Here is an 18,214-nt window from a genome sequence, read left to right on the forward strand (position 1 = left end):
TGTTTTGGTTTGGTTTGGTTTGTTGTTTTGTTTTTTTTTTTTTTAATATACATTTACACAACAAACTTTTGTCAAAACCAGAGGTTTTTATTTGAGAGGTTTTTAGCAGAGACCCATGATGGCGCAGGGACATCCCGGAGGGACTGCAGCCATACAGGCTTTTTGCTGTGCACATTTTCCAATTAGTCAGGTTATTTATCAAAGCAAACAAATGAAAAAAGTCCCAAAATAAACAAGTAAATAAATTACAGTGGGCCTTGTGCAGCATGTTTAAATCAAGCATCCCCTAATTACCACATTAAGGAAGGCTGCACACCCACCACACACATTGCCGCTGGAGTGTGTAGCAACATGTACCAAACTCCCTTCTGCAGCATCTCTGCCTGTGCAAAATCTGACAGAACAGGGAAAAAAAGGCTTGAGGAGAGGAGAGGAGAGGAGAGGAGAGGAGAGGAGAGGAGAGGAGAAGAGAAGAGAAGAGAAGAGAAGAGAAGAGAAAAGAAGAGAAGAGAAGAGAAGAGAAGAGAAGAGAAGAGAAGAGAAGAGAAGAGAAGAGAAAGAAAAAGAAAGAAAGAGAAAGAGGAAGAGGATGAGGAAGAGGAGAGAAGGAGAGAAGAAGAGGAGAGAAGAGGAGGGAAGGGAAGGGAAGCGAAGGGAAGGGAAGGGGAAGGGAAAAGAGAAGAGAAGAGAAGAGAAGAGAAGAGAAGCGAAGCGAAGAGAAAAGAGAAGAGAAGAGAAGAGAAGAGAAGAGAAGAGAAGAGAAGAGAAGAGAAGAGAAGAGAAGAGAAGAGAAAGGAAGAGAAGGGAAGAGAAGGGAAGAGAAGGGAAGAGAAGAGAAGAGAAGGGAAGAGAAGAGAAGAGAAGAGAAGAGAAGAGAAGAGAAGAGAAGAGAAGAGAAGAGAAAAGAAGAGAAGAGAAGCGAAGCGAAGCGAAGCGAAGCCTGCAGGCTTTGCAGGTAAACAGAAAGGATTGCATTTTTTTTGTTTGTTTGTCCTTATTCTCACCAATCTACAGTTCAAAAGTCAGAGTTAAGTGTTCTACAATACAAACAGCTCTAGGCTCTATAGCCATGTCTTAACAGCACAAAACTAAAGAAGAGACAATGATTAAAAAGGATTAAAAATAATCTGTGCGTTGTTGTTTCTCATATTGAGAAATCACAGTTGTGACAAGTAAATTGGATTAAAAATTACTCCAGCCCTAAAAAAAAAAAAAAGAAACACACAAAACAAACCCATAAAAATCCCCTAACTCACAAGTGAAGAAAAATACAATTACAAATAGTGTACATCTTTCCCAGGCCCTCTGACATTTATAAACCAAGTGGCACCCCTCTAAAAACAGAGCAACCTTACAAATATATACAAATGGCTGCATATACACCCCAGATAATCCCCAGGTGAACAGACCCCTACCTATACACATACGCTTTGATCAGATCTAAAAGCATTACTTAAGTGAACCATTTATAAAATCAGTCATTGGCGGACACAGGGAAATAACTATCAAATTGGCATTTAATTAAGAAAGCCGTAACATGTGACTATATTAAATCTTTGAGTGAGAGGACTATTAAAAAGGGTGCAAAAGAAAATAAAGGAAACTCACGACTATAATAAATAACAATGCACAGGATACAAATGATAAGGCAGGTAGATCAGGGTGCAGATGTGCTACTGCATCCACCAAAGTGGAAGGCATCGGGCCGTAAAAGCTGTGAAGTCATGTACATAAGACAAGAAAATCTGTGAAGAAAGGGCAATTTTCCTTAAGCCAGTTAATGAGGAGGGAGTAGAGACAGGAAAAAAAGCAAACATGGATGCTTACAGGCACATATGAAAGGGCAGAGTCAGCTTTCTGTATTTTATTCAACTTTTTGAAGTCAATGCTCTTCTTCGTTTCACCCAGGAATTATTCAGAGTTTGTGTTTTCTAGGCATCTTTGCAATTTTACAATCATCTTACGCTGTGCCAAGAGCAGTTTAAAATGTAATATGAGGTTCTTTACTTAGCATTATTTATTTTTCCTGGTTGCTCGGAACAGTGCTTTGCCCTTGCTTAGGCAAACTTTGATTTCAGCTAGAAACTCTATCCCTCCCTGAAAACAGGAGGCGATGGGGAAAACACTGAGCCATTCCCATGCTCGTCATAAATCTCTCCTCTCTCACAATAAACAGTCCATCATGTTCCAGCTCCCCCTCACGCTGATGATTTTCCCACTCTACAAATGCCAGATTTAATGCCTCCTTCAGCTCCCACTCCCCTCTTTGTGCCTCCATCCGCACCATCATTTATGAATAAAATGCTGCTTGCATCATCATTTATTAAGCTGCCACGTTTTCTCGATGGGTCCAACAGCTCACACTAATGTTAATAAGACACCGTACAGAGAATTCTCAGAGAGGAATGTTGCATCAGAAACCATGTAGCCTCTCATGGGAGACTCAAGCAAAATCTCCTTTCTAGGACAATATTCACATATAAGGCACCACAAAGCCTGTAAGCTCGCCTGCCTAAACACCTTATTTTCCCATTATATTTTTGCAAAGGGTGGGGAGAGCAATTTGCTATATCCTAATGATATTAGGGTTCATTCTGGTTCCCACTGAGCTCCAGCTGATTCTATAAATACTCCTGCTCAGGTGTTAATCAACATGCAAAAGCATCAGATTTGGCCACGACCCAGCAAGGACCAGTTCTGGTGAACTATTCAGAGCACCCTGCATTACACAACAGAAGAACCAGCTCTTAGGGCCATGTTTTTATTGTCATTACTTTCCTCTTTAACCCTAACCAGCACTGAATTATGTCTTAACAGTTTAGAAAAAATAAGTTAGGGCTGAGCCAATGCAGACTTACGTCTTAAACTTGACCATTCCCCGCAAAATCTAGGAAAAGATCAGTTTGAACACAGTCTAAGACAAAATACCCCATGAGCAGCAAAACCTCTAAACAATAGAAACACACTCACTACTCCATGCAATTACACGGCAATAAATTACTTTCCTCGGGAGTACTTGTTGTTCACCTTGAGCCCTGCAAAATACTGAGGGAAGAGATTAGAGAGGGAGGCCACCAAAGTGCAGGTTTTCACCAACACTACCCATCTGCACAGGAATAATCTCCTTTTGCTGAGCAGGCACAGCAGTTCATGCATAAAACTGATCTCCCCAGCACTTTCTATCTCACAGCCCACGCTGAATACAGTGAGGGAAGCAGGTGCATATATGGTTTTACGTATATTATCTAGATGGGTAGACTGGAAAAATTGCTCAGACCAGTCTAGGGAAAATATATTTTCTCTGAAAGGAAATCTGGACAACTGCAGTAAGAGACGCTCTGGCTTTTGACGAGCGGCACAATCACTCTGTAATCTAGCAGCTGGATTAAGGAATATCTTGAAAAGCAAATATAATGTGTTTTGCTTTTAGCAGGATATAAGCATCACTGACAAGCACAAGCATCTCTTTTCTCCTCTTTATCCATCATCTTGCCAGTTGACAAGCGTGAGAAGAGTACTGCACATATCCATTTCATTTCTAACCAACAAACTAGAAAAAAAGGTCAGTAGTCTTAAATGAAGGAAGACCCCAATACTAAAATATTCAATATTTAATGAATTTTACACATTTGAAAGAGTTGTATAACCATATGCCTGTATATCCTGGCTGTCCACATAAAGTGATCTCTGCTCTTATTCTTATATATGTTACCTGTATGTTGCAGGCAAAGCAGGAGGAAACCTCAGTGGCAGCAGAAACTATTGCAGCAGGATCAGGCACTGTAATTTCTCCATTGGCCACAAAACTGTTCCTTAAACCACAGCTGCTTAATAGGGTTTTAGAGTAATGAAAATACCAAATTCCAATTTTTTTTTTTCATTTCAGCTACTTCCATGCCTCAACTCATGTATTTGTCTGTCCACTTCTCACCCCAACACACAAGACATTTGGAAACACAACAAAAAATAATTATTATATATAGCTAATAAAGTGTTTTATATATTTATATAAGGGTGTCTACATAGTGTATATAGACACACATATATATACTTTCATATATAATTTATCTACAGTTCTATACTTCGAAAGAAATCTAGTTAAATGCTAAAATAACGCTTGTTGGTTACATTGCTTGAGCAGTAAGAAGCGGAGCCCCAGTGGCTTCGTAAACATCAGGATGAAATACAGATGACATTTGGCTGTGACTAATAAGCACTAAACAGACTACACGACATGTACTTGAAACACTTCTCTCTAAGGCAATGGCCATGGCTTTATGGGTGTGACTGGGGTGACTGGGTGGCAACGCTGCAGCCCATCCTCCAAATTCTCCAGGCTCAGGTGGCAAGTGAGCTTAGATTTGGGAAATGAGATTGATCCAAAAGTTCACAGCTGCCTATAGAATCATAGAATCATAGAAACACTTTGGTTGGAAGAGACCCTCAGGATCATCGAGTCCAACCATAACGTAACTAAACCATGTCCCTAAGAACCTCGTCTATATGCCTTTTAAACACCTCCTATACAGATGAAACCACAGCAGGAAGAGTTCTTTTATAGGAAATAGGTGGGTTTGGCCATGACTTTTGCTTAGAGTCCATCATCAAAGCAGAGCTCAGATCCTGACATTGTTGACTCACACGCCAACCCCTCATCTGCAGCCTGGATATATGAACATACATGGTAAATATTCATAGAATCATAATAATTTTGGTTGGAAGAGACCCTCAGGATCATCAAGTCCAACCATAACCTAACCTGACTCTAGCACTAAACCATGTCCCTGAGAACCTCATCTGTACACCTCTTAAACACCTGCAGGGATGGTGACTCCGCCACTGCCCTGGGCAGCCTGTTCCAATGCCTGACAACTCTTCCCATGAACTTTTTCCTAATATCCAATCTAAACTTCCCCTGGCACAACTTGAGGCCATTTCCTCTTATCCTACCACTTGCTACTTGTGAGAACAGACCAACCCCTCCATGCTCCGACCTCCTTTCAGGTAGTTGCAGAGAGTGAGAAGGTCTCCCCTCAGCCTCCTTTTCTTAAGGCTAAACAGCTCCAGTTCCCTGTATCTCTTGGCTTCTCTCTCCTCCCACATCAATGTCAGCTATGTGACATTTCCTACAAGGCAGGGCAGGGAAAAGCCACAGTCCTGAAGCCCATCGCCTCCACCCAAAGCATGCATCCATCCATCCATCCATCCATCCATCCATCCATCCATCCATCCTTTGTTTTGCCAGAGGAAGAGTGGGCAGAAGAATCCTGACTCTTCTCAGACGCTGTGTGACTGTTGAGGGAACCGTCTTGGGTGACACGTGCCCAGTATGACACCCCAAAATGTTTCTGCTTCCAACCGCTTATCCCACAAACATCAGCAGCAAACTGCAAAGACCAGTTGCCCACCAGGCAGATCAATCCTGTTATCAATCCATTTGTTAAATGTTTTGCTGTTTAAACAAAGGCGGGTGGCTCAGGAGGCACGTGTACAGAAAACAGCTTTTAGAAGAGCAACTTCCAAGTTTTCTTTTTTTTTCTTTATTTTTTTTAAATTTTCTTATGACCCCATTTCCCCACTGCTCATTTTCCTCACCTATGTAGAAAACCACTATGGCAAATAAAACGCCAGAGGCAGCAGCACTCTTGCCGTAAAAACAGATGCTTTTTTAATTGTCCATCTCTCAGGCATAATTGGTTGAACGAAGATACACATAAAATAGACTGCAGCACATGTGTCAAGGGAAGGAACTGATGCAAGAGAAAAAAAAATCCTCTACCAGCCTAAGAATGCAATAATTTAGCTGGATCTACTCAAATTCACTTTTCAGTTTCATAATTAGCATGGTCTGGTCATCTAATGTAGTAACCTTTACCCTGTGACCCAGTTTTTTGGTTTTTACGGCTTGTTAGCAGCGTGGTCATCCAGGCAAGGCCAAGAAAAAGAAGAGACATTTACAGAGCCAAGGGATGGTAAGGCAGTGCCTGGGTAAAACACACGCTGCCTTAAAATTAACATTTCTTGTCCTGTTCCAATCATATCTCTACAGGACAAAAAGGTTATTCCTTTTTTTCTGGTCATTTCCTCATTGCTGGAAACCTTTTTTTCTTGCCATCGCAGTCAACTCTAAATTTAACCAGGATGCAGAGACCCTGCACTCCCAGCACAGTGTGAAATCATATTCAATAAAGAAGATTAACAACCAGAATGCTGGTAAAAAAGGATAAGGAAAAAAAAAATGTGGCTTCTGTTTAATTAAACTTGGTTTGCTATTTGACTGAACCTTTCATACAAGAATGCTTCTCAACTCTGTGATTAATTCACTGGAAAACCTTAAAAATTCGCAGGGCTTATTTTGTCCATCTGCAAAATGGAGAAATAAAACTAGGACTGAGATTTTCAGCATTTGAACTGAGGCTTTTAGAATGCCTGTTGCTATAGTACTGTGAAATCTTTTTACAAATGAGTCTGAAATATTATCAGCATTCCAAAAGGTAATTACAAAAGAAAAAAAAAAAAAAAAAAGAAATTGCTACTTTTTCCTGTGTCCTTTACAACCTTTAAACCTAGATTTGTAATTGAAGTGCAAACTGACCTTTATAAACTGTACAGCATCACCGAAATACATTATTCTACAAGGCTTGGGGGAATTTGCCATGCTTGGCAATTCAATAATCTTACATTCTTTTATTTGTGCTCTTCAGACAATGTGACATAGCTGGATTTTCCCTCTACTCCAGATGCAAATCGAGCAGGAGAGGCTGAGGGGCTTTATCAATACCATAATCTAAATCTCCCGTGAACTTGCCGCTGTAACCTGCTTTTTGGCAAATAACTCTGGCTTGCCTACTTTCTCAAACATCTCAGCAGTTAATACTAACTCATATTAAATCCTATTTGCAATCTGCTAGCTCAGATGGTTAAATGGTCCACGTACAGAAATGATCCATCATCACGAATCGAATCATCTGAGGTGGTTTTATCTCTAACCTTGCTGTATAATAACACAACTGCAATCATGTGCAGTACCATAAACACACAACAAAAATGTCAGGCATCAGACTTTGTTACTGGGTAATTAGACTGAAAGGGAAAAAAGTGCACTTAGAGCTTCACATGGGAAAAACACGGCAAAACAGCAAGAAGCCCTCGAAGTACCGACTCCACGAACCTCTTTCAATTCTTGGGAGTCCATCCACAGACACTAGTTTTTACAGTGCCCAAGCCATGTTAGTGCTGATCTGTGCCAATACAACCCCAACTTCTCCCGGTTCAGCTGAGTCTTCACTGTCATAGAACTGTAGAATAATTTTGGTTGGAAAAGACCCTCAAGATCATTGAGTCCAACCATAACCTAACACTGCCGAGTTCATCACTAACCATGTCCCTAAGCACCATGTCTACATGTCTTTTAATCCCCTCCAGCGATGGTGACTCCACCACATCCCTGGGCAGCCTGTTCCAATGACTGACAACCCTTTCCACGAATAATTTTTTCCTAATATTCAATCTAAACCTCCCCTGGCACAACTTGAGGCCATTTCCTCTCGTCCCATCACTTGTTACCTGGGAGCAGAGACCAACCCCCTCCATGCTCCAGGCTCCTTTCAGGCAGTTCAGAGATCAGAAGGTCTCCCCTCAGCTCCTGTTCTCCAGCTGAACCCCCAGCTCCCTCAGCCGCTCCCATCACACTTGTGCTCCAGCCCCTTCCCCAGCTCCGTTCCCTTCTCTCAACTCGCTCCAGCACCTCAAGGGCTATCTTGGCGTGAGTGGCCCAAACCTGAAAACAATATTCAAGGTGCACAATCTGTATCTTCACCTGCATCTGCCATGCAAGGGTGTCTTTCCACTCTCATCTCCTTCGTTCCACTAGAGACAGGGTCACCCGAATGAGTGACACTAATTTACCTGCCTCCATCCCACAGGTAGCATCGTTTGTATTGATCAAACTTACAGCAACCTGTATCGCCCCTTTTCTTTTAGTTCTTTGCTTAATCACCTCAATCACCTTCCTCTGAAGTCCTGCGTAAAGCCACACTCAAAAACATATCTAGAAGTAGCATTTTGGCTCAAGGGTGGTACATGCTTGCTAGGCAGCACTGATCGGCTACATGCTATTTTTGGCCAAACCCAAGATTTTTCAGTTTACAGCTCTTGGGGGTCAACACCGAAAACAAAAGCTGCTGCTCTTTCTTCTCCTGCTGTGTTTTTATTTCTCCTCCACCTCAGGTTTTGCTTCCAAGAAGACTGGACTCCAGACACAATCACGTCCTCTCAAGGCAACAGGTTTCCTTAAGCTGGTGAAGGGGCTGGAGCACAAGTCTGATGAGGAGCGGCTGAGGGACCTGGGGCTGCTCAGCCTGGAGGACTGGAGGTTGAGAGGAGACCTTCTCACTGCCTACAACTGCTTGAAAGGAGGTTGGAGCATGGAGAGTGTTGGTCTCTTCTCCCAAGTAACAAGTGATAGGACAAGAGGAAATGGCCTCAAGTTGCACCAGGGGAGGTTCAGCTTGGATATTAGAAAAAATTCTTCACGGACAGGGTTGTCAGGTGTTGGAACAGGCTGCCCAGGGCAGTGGTGGAGTCACCATCCCTGGAGGGATTTAAAAGGCATTTAGATGAGGTTCTTAGGGACACGGTTTAGTGCTGGAGTTAGGTTATGTTTGGACTCTATGATCCTGAGAGTCTCTTCCAACTGAAATGATTCTATGATTTTTCATCCAAAAGGGAGGATATTATAATTTGAACACCATCTAAAACCGTGTTAGACAAGACTTTGGCATGAAGGGTTACCGTTTCCTGCAGCTTAAGAGAAAGGAAAGTAGAAATACAGTTGAAAGAAAACACTCATTCAAACCTGTACCTTTTGAATGCTTTAACAAGTTTGATTCCTTTGCCCGCGCCTTGCGTAACGTGGTTGTTGCCATGGGACCAAGCGCACAGCACGCATGGTGCTCAAATACTCAAACTTCATTGAAGTGTTTACTGTTGCAAAGTGCAAGGGGTCATGTGTACAGTCTTAACCTTCTGAAATTATTTACTCTACTAATACTAATAAAATAAGTTTTAAAGGAGGATGAAAATTCCTCCTCGGCTTGTTTAACCCCTAAGGATGTCTTCTGGGGAACTAAGATTATTTTTTTTTCCCTCATTATCTTAAATCTAGAGAGAAAATTCCCATGCTGTGACATTGCAGTCTAGGAAAGAGGCATGACATCACTTTTTCATTATTCTGCAAGACCGAATGCACGAAGATCACAGGATGTGAACAGGCAAGCTCTCCATATAGAAATTGCATCTGTGTTTTGTGAACAGTGGGAGAGAGAATATAAGGAGACAGCAATATAAAATGTCCCAGTAAACATGTATAATCCCCTTGAGGTTTGACTTCTTTAAAAATAAAACACGCATGTTTGTCAAACGCTTAACCTTCAGCTTGGTTATTCAAGAGGAGGTATGGACCCACGGTTGATTGCAAGCATTTCCTGGAATACATCTCCTAAGTCACAAGCTAAATTGCAAAGTTGTGACATTACTAAAAAGCAGTCAATGTTGTACTAAAATTATTATTTCTTGAAAGCAGCCTTAGCTTCTCTTTCATTTTCTTTGTAGTTTTCATCTGGCATTATTCACTTCTCTTCCTCCAAGACATTTTCCCAAAGAGCATCCTCACCTGGCTTATCTAGTTCCACTTCAAACAAGGTAGGAAAAGATATATAAACCCAATTCCCGACGAGATTTCCTTCTGATCTCTTAGTAATGCTCTGTGGAAGTGTTACTTGTTGAAAACTATGTCCTTACTCAGTTAAAACATCTGACATCCATACCCATTGCCTAAAGATCTGACTAACCTCTGGTGGTGGGAAAACAAGTGTCTCTACGCAGAGGGTTTACTATGGCCCTGACTGAGCACGGTAGATGAGGTTCTTGGGGACATGGTTCAGTGACACTGTTAATGGTTGGACTCAATGATCTTGATGGTCTCTTCCAACCAAAATGATTCTATGATTCTGTGACTCATCCATTAGACCATCGCAGTGAAAAAACACAGTGATATTAGCAAGCCGGAGTGACTCGTCCAGCAAGCAACAGCTTGGCAGATTCTCATGCTCTTTTCTGACATGTGACTCTTCTTCTTTTTATTTCTTTTTTTCTTTTCCCCTCAAACCCAGCAAACCTTCCAGAGGATGCTAATTGCTTCCACGGACAGCCTGCAGAAACGTGACTGAATGGATCAGCCAAAGCCACAGATCACGACAAACATCATCCTCATTGACGAAACCGCCGCTTCTGGCTTCGTGGTCAGCGTTAACACTCGGGGAATAAACGAGACTTTCCACAAAGCCAATAGAAGTATTCCAATAAAGATTACAACATTCAGATTAGCATGTCAGAGCCCTGGAGGGGCAGAATGGATGCTGACAACCACGCACTCCATGCCTGCATCCATGAATTATTAAACTAAACTTCATTCCACGGGTCCTCCAGTCAATCAACAAGAACTGCATCGCTGAACGTATAACTATAGGCATAAAAACGTACTGTAAACATGCAGACGTCCTATCCCCCCCACCAGGAATTGTTTTTTGGTCTCCAAAAGTTTACAAAACTTGGGCTTATAAATCCACAGGCAAGCCACCCCAATAAGGATCTCAAGTCATAAGATAAACTTCTCGCCCTTGGATATTTCAACCCAAACAAAAAAACCTATTTGCCCTCTGCAGGCTATGCTAACAGAATGTGAACTCGTCTTCCATTATCTCTAACTGCAGCGGGAAAGAGGCAAAATATAATAAGCTGGTTTGTTTTTTGAGGCGAGGGAGGATGAATTTTGTTCTGTTGACTAAAAATGCCACTCTTTAACCTGGTCAAATACCACATTTCTTTTCCAACAGATGAGAATGGCAAAAAAAGTAAACCCAAAATTTAAAACCACTAATATTTTGACTAATAATAGGAAGGGAGATCTGAATATGTGTCATTGATTAATTTCAGAAAGGCTTCAGAAAAATTAGTGAAAGTATCGCTGTTATCATGGTAGTCTAAGAGCTGGAATGGGAGTCATTTATTATATTTATTTATTCCTCCTGCTGTCACCCACAAAACAAAAAGTAAAATAACATCAGTGTGAGTTCAGCATTTCTCAGATAAACAACTTAGAATAAATTTATGAAAAGACCAAACATGACAGTATTTTTACACATGGCAATATCCAGCTACATTTCTACTAGTGTAAAATTGTCTTGTGATTAATACAAATAGAAAGTTTGCTTGAGGATGCGGTTGGCTTCCAAAATGGGAATGTACATTTTTCACCCAAGGCACCAAATCAAAGGGGCGCATGGGGTGGGGAGAAGGTTTATTCTTACAACATCTAGTCACTGGTAGAAGACAAGAGTCACCTATTTGTTTACCAAGATCTGTCCTCTGAATAGCGTAAAGACCATGGGACGTTACTGCAGACCTTGTTCCTTGAGTGAGTGGGCAAGGAACTGTGCTCACACTGTGGTACCCAACTTCTCCTGTTCTTCAGACCCTCTCCGTCCCAAAGATGTCACAGCCATGGTGTTTAGAATCATAGAAAAGAATCATAGAATCATTTCAGTTGCAAGAGACCCTCAAGATCATCGAGACCAACCATAACCTAACCTAACTCTAGCACTAGACCATGTCCCTAAGAACCTCGTCTAAATGCCTTTCAAACCCCTCCAGGGATGGTGACTCCACCACATCCCTGGGCAGCCTGTTCCAATGCCTGACAACCCTTTCCATGAAGAATTTTTTCCTAATATTCAATCTAAACCTCTCCTGGCACAACTTGAGGCCATTTCCTCTTGTCCCATCACTTGTTACTTGGGAGAAGAGACCAACCCCCTCCATGCTCCAAGCTCCTTTCAGGCAGGTCAGAGATCAGAAGGTCTCCCCTCAGCTCCTGTTCTCCAGCTGAACCCCCAGCTCCCTCAGCCGCTCCCATCACACTTGTGCTCCAGCCCCTTCCCCAGCTCCGTTCCCTTCTCTCAACTCGCTCCAGCACCTCAGTGTCCTTCTTGTGATGAGGAGCCCAAAACTGAACACAGGATTCAAGGTGGGGTCTCAGCAGCGCCAAGTACAGTGGCACAATCACTTCTCTAGTCCTGCTGGCCACACTATTCCTGACACCAGCCAGGATGCTGGTGGCCTCTTGGCCACCTGGGCACACACTGGCTCATGTTCAGCCGCTGTCACCAACACCCCCAGGTCCTTTTCCCCCAGGCCCTTTCCAGCCACTCTTCCCCAGCCTGTAGCGCTGCCTGGGGTTGGTGTGACCCAAGCGCAGGACCCGGCACTTGGCCTTGTCGAACCTCAGACAACTGGCCTCAGCCCATCAATCCAGCTGGTCCAGATCCCTCTGTATGGCCTTCCTACCCTTCAGCAGATCAACACTCCCACCCAATTTAGTGTAATCTGCAAACTTAAACAGCTGGATCTAAAGCTGAAGGGCAAATTTGCAAACTGGAGGTGGGAACAAGGACATGTGGGAGGGCTGGGTCTCCCAGGCAACCCAACTTTCACCTGCAGAGACACCAGCAGCTACTGGGCTCACAGGGTCTTGACTTCTTGACTCAACATGACGTTGAGGAGAGACCAGAAACCACGAGCTGAGACATGAAAGAATACCTACCCCGCCTCCCCCCCCCCAAAAAACCCTAAACAAAAACAACTATGTAAGAAGCAGCAGCAATGAAAGACCTTCAAGAGGATATAGTCGCTTATCCCCCAGATGACATCTTTACTTGTCCCCATGCTTGCATCTCCTGGAGCATCCGTCATTTGCCACATATCACTAATCATCGCTCCATCACTCAGCGGCTTAAAATTCACAGCCTACTTCCAAAGGCTATCTTGACGTGAGAAGACGCTATTGCTTTGGCCAAGGTTTCTGGCCATCAAGACCTCTGGCAAGGGCAATTTGGGAGGATAACGCTGAAAATGAAAAACTTCTCTGACAGATTGATTTGTAGTGACCATTAGAAACTGTTCAGGCATGTGAAGGGAGACTCCAAGGACCTCTCTAAGCAGGGAAGGTGGTCAAAAGCAGATGAATTTATCATCATTGGAGAGTTCTGTAGTTCATCACCAGCTTTCATAATTTATCACAGAGATGTCACATATATCTGGAGCTCTGGGATTCTTAAGGGTGAGATCTGTCACATAAATATAGTTATAAATGCAGCGAGTGTATTATACAGTTAAATGCAAATGTTGCAATCTGGCAACCCATTTTTACTGCCAAACCTAGAAGGTTTTTCATGTCAGAAATTGATGCCAGCAGCGATAAATGGAGGATAGATAAAGTTAATCCGACCACTTTGAGTTGAACAAGGAAGGTATTACTTTGAAGGGTTTAACATATTAACAGAATCAAAACGACATTTCAAAATATTTATGGAAATCTCTTTTTTTTTTTTTAAGCTTATACAAGCAGTCTAACAAAACCATATAAAATATTATTAAATCCTACCCTTAATTAAACATGCTGACACTTGAAAGCTTCTGTCTGATTTACTTAAAAAAATCTTCTTTCAGTAAATTGTGACTTTAAAATATCTTTCTGCTCTAAAGGAATCTGCATTCCTAAGGAAAACATATTTAACAGAAGCTTTAAAAAAAATCAAATAATCCTTTATTTTTTTAAGTGCTACCTCCAACTTATAAAATAGACAACTAAGATAGGAAAGGAAAAAAGAAACAATATGCATGAATAATTAAATTGAGGAAAACAAAAACCAAAAAACTTTATTGTTTTACGGCAATTCAGAAAAGCTGAGGAGCATGGATTCATCTGCCTCCCCAGGGGGATGGTGAGGCTCGTAGCCACGAGGACAACCATGATTTAGGTGAGAAGAAACTGAGTTGTCTAAATCATTCAGCTTGAAGGTAAACTGCCAATGGTAACTCCCCTATATAATTCAGGGGGACATCTAGTATCACTTCAGATGTCCCAGGGTGCTACCAGGCCTACAGTTGTTGTTTCAGAAGAGAATGAAGACCAAGTCCTGTGCCAAAACTGCCAGCCTCACACAGAATCAGAGAATCATAGAATCACAGAATCATTTTGGTCATAAAGTCCAACCGTTAACCTAACATTGTCACTAAACCATGTCCCTAAGAACCTCATCTAAGCATCTTTTAAACATCTCCAGGGTTGGTAACTCCACCACTGCCCTGGGAAGCCTGTTCCTATGCCTAGCAAAACTTTCCAGGAAGAAGTTTTTTCCTAATATCCAATCTAAATCTTCCCTGCTGCAACTAGAGACTGCCTCCTCTCATCCTATCGCTTGTTCCTTGGAAGAAGAGACCAACCCCCTCCATGCTCCAAGCTCCTTTCAGCCAGTTCAGAGATCAGAAGGTCTCTCCTCAGCCTCCTGTTCTCCAGGCTGAACCTCCCAGGTCCCTCAGCCGCTCATAAGACTTGTGCTCCATGTGTGTCTCCGACAACCTGAGCCATCCCGATAGCCTCAAGAGTCATCTACTTTATCAGGATGAGCTGAAGCTTGAGAGACACCATTGACTGAGCTCACATAGACACCTACCTCTAGGTGTCTCATCCATAACAAAGGTGATATGAACAACTTGTGTCAAGCAAGCACCATGGTTGGGTCCAATCTGTCATAGATTAAAGACTGTGTCCTGAATGCCACCATGTTTCAAAAGTGCTTCTACAAATCCAGCAAGCCACCCTGGACTGAGTCTGAGTGGACTGAAGTGCTCATTGTCATTCTTCAATTGACTCTTGCCGTTCCGAGAGGCTTCAAGCTTGGTCAAGGGATGCTCTTCTAACCCCAAATGGGACATCTTGCATATGTCCCATCTGTTGTGCTTCGCCATAGGCATCACTTGATTTCAGGGCTGTGTGATGGCAAAATAAATGGACGAAGTGATTTTACTCACCCTCAAAAAATTCTTCCGGCGATGTGGCACATTGCGTGGGGGAGGGTGAAGAAGATGGAGTTCCTTCTAATTCCAGCCAAGAATGTGACAAACCATTTACCTATTTTGGCACAATTCACAGAACCATGGAAAACGGGTGCTCTGTGAGGTTAATGTTTGGCCAAAAGGCAGGTACGAGGAGCAATCAAAAAACTGCACGTTTGGCCTCTTCTAGGACCATTGCCTTTGTCTCACCTCAGATCCCAAACTGAGCTTTCCATTTGGAAAATACTTTGAAACTCCTTTGCAGTCCCTGCACCATAATCAGTCCTGCAGCATAATCCTAATAAAATCATTAAAGTATTATGCACGTTGTCAGACAGTAAATACTTCATGGATATATATTCACTAATACCACCCAGATGGGATGCTCAAGCTGTGGCCATGGGAATTCTGTGTCGTGCACCATCTTAACCAGATCTGCCGTACCAATTCGATCATAAAAGCAAGTTTATTTTCACACTTTGTACATATGTAGAGCTGAACCATCTCTCAGTTGCAGGAAAAAACCACACATATTTCAATAACAAAAAAAAAAAGTGTCAATGGGAGAAGGGAGGTAGAAGGTCAAATTTGGGCTTTTCCTCAAATCAGGAGGAATAAATACATTTTGCAGAAAGGACACATACAAAAATCTCATCAGTGCTAAAAGCCCCAAAAATATCCTTCTTATAACTTCTCCCTAAACAGGCAAATTCTCCTACGAGGGACTCGTAAAAGATCCAAAAATGCCAGAGAGTGAAGATTCATGGGTTACATCCCAGACACCCTTTGCAAGATACTTTTTTTTTCTCATTAAACTTTGTTCTCAGGTAAAAAAAAAAAAAAAAAAAAAAAAAAAAAAAAATCTGATGATACACAGAGAAACTTTATCCTTATGGTAATATTATAAGAGGATGTCTCTGGACCCAAACCTCTGTGCTCAGCTGGGCAAAGGCATCTTTCATCCTTGATGTGCTGGGTCAGTAATGAAAAAATTGTGGGTAAGACTGATACAGGATGGAGTATCATATTGCCCAGGGAGAACTACCCAGGTTACAGGGATGCTTTCATCTCCAGCCCTTTTTGAGGGTGTTGGGAGACAAACCAGGCATATCCACTCACAAGAATAGAGACCGGTTTTCACTTTCTCCTGTAGACAGTGATTTATCCAAGAATTCAGTTGTATTTGCTTAAATTAAAAGCTAGTTACCTTCAGTACCTAATGTCGGAGAATGCCCTCACCCCACACTCTCTGGCTAAGGAGGCAGATAAATGCTTTGGGAGTTTGGATTAGTAAACCAAAGGTCAGGAAAAAAAAAAAAAAAAGTAAATTTTTCCTGCAACATATCAGTACTTAACAAGCTGGTTTTAGTCATGCATCGCTGGAGAAATCTGTCAGGATTGCTTGCTGGTCCCGGCTCCTCACCCCAGCTCTATGCGCCTTTTTTCTTTTTGCTCCCATTCCCTTCCCAATTAATCCAGGGTCAGCTGCTTCCAGCCAACACCATCTAAATCTTCTTACGGGCATTTATATTTCACTTGTCAGGACTTTCAGCTCCGAGCACATAGCACACAAGTATTTGGGCTGGGGCTGGGAAGAGCTTTGACAGAGATTATTCACCGTTAGGTCTCATATATCAATATATCCCACTCACGCATCAGCGACCAAGTTGGTCTCACTGACTCTGTTTGAGATGAACTCTCCCAAATTCACTTCCCGCAGATACATCCCTTATTCTGAACGACTCAGCTATCAAAGGGAGAGAAACCGTTTCAGAAAAGGGAATAGCCCAGTCTGACAGTAAGAAGCCTGCACTCGTCTGATGACATTGTAAGTCCTGTGCATAAGAGGCAGAAAGTCTGCATGGATTTGAAAAAGAGTCAAGCAACTTCGGGTTTGGTTTGTTTTGTTTTCTGTTTTAGCAGGACCCTGCAGCTAGGTAAGCAAATATTTTTGCAGCATACGAACTATTGTAGCTAAATGTCCTACGTTCACTATTCACCGTGAAACCCCGTTCCCAAATACTCCTCCTCTCCTCGCCTGCTTAACAGTCTCATTTTAGGCAGTGATAGTCATCTAGTCAGTATAAAAGTAGAAAGTGTTAATTTTACTATTTATATACCCACAAATTACTATCACTTTTCTAATAGCCAAGGCTATAAACCTACCAAATGTCCACTTGTTGCTCCCCAACCATCCTCCAAGGCAGAGGATGTTCAAGGAGAAACATGCATCAGCCTTTGAAGGAAAAGGGTCAAGTGGCAGAGGAGGAAGATTAAGCCATGATTTGCAGCCGTGGAAGCAGAAAATGCTGCTCCAAAGGTCTCACCTGAAGAGCTGACCCTCTGCTTGTCCCTGAGCATAGAGATATATGCGGCACTGCCAGCTCTCGTGATTCATGGCGTGCTGCTTTTTGCTGGTGCAGCTCTCGTGAGAGACGGGCAGAGATGCTTGTAGAGCATCCAAAGCTACTTCTCTACGTCTGGCGATGAAATCGGGGGCAACGCAAAGGACAAACCGGTGTTAGGACAGGGTGAAAGAATGTGATGATTGAGAGGAAGACACCTGACGGTCCTTCCTCCTTCACCTGGCATCCTGCAACTGTTCGACCTGGAGATGCAATGAGCCAAATGGGAGAAATCAGGAGAGATCTTCTGGATGAACCAGGAGGGTGGGAGGAGACAGACCTAGGAATTCTGGGGCTGACGACAGGGGCAGGGAAGCACACTTAGAATCAAAAAAAGCTGCATTTAACTATCTGGACAGCTAATGATAATTCCGAGATTAAAAATAATTATTGCAATTAGTGCAACATGCATCTATTTATGTAACTGCTCAGGAAAGTAGAAGATTATCTAGCTGTATTTTAGAAGTGTGCTGAAGAGTCGAGGAATTGATTATTAAATTTAAAAAAAAAAAAAAAAAGAAAATAATAGTTTAGGAGTACAAGCACAATAGATACTCTCTGTGATAGAAAAGCTTTCCTGGGTTAAGGATGTTCTGCAGTTATCGGGGTGGTTTATGCTACAAATACTTTCGTACATGTAAATAACTTTCCTGATTACATCGATCTCCACAGGCTGCCTTTTTACTCTTCCATCCTCTCCAGCCTCCTAAATTTAGTTCCAAATGTTCTGACTATTATTACTATTACTATTTTTAATCCTTAAGTTTGCAAAACAGAGCATATGTGAATTACAGAAGATCTGAAGCACTGATGAAAGCAGAAGAGACTGCAAACCAATCTGAGAGTTTATATTG

General features: G+C 42.3%; 1 protein-coding gene across 2 annotated transcripts in view; it reads right to left on the reverse strand.

The window, feature by feature from the left end:
* Positions 1-18,214, reverse strand: part of TSNARE1 (t-SNARE domain containing 1) — a 512,375-nt gene that overhangs the window by 310,273 nt on the left and 183,888 nt on the right. The window lies entirely within an intron of this gene.

The sequence above is a fragment of the Caloenas nicobarica genome, chromosome 2 (genome assembly GCF_036013445.1).
Source record: "Caloenas nicobarica isolate bCalNic1 chromosome 2, bCalNic1.hap1, whole genome shotgun sequence".
NCBI classification, from domain to species: domain Eukaryota; kingdom Metazoa; phylum Chordata; class Aves; order Columbiformes; family Columbidae; genus Caloenas; species Caloenas nicobarica.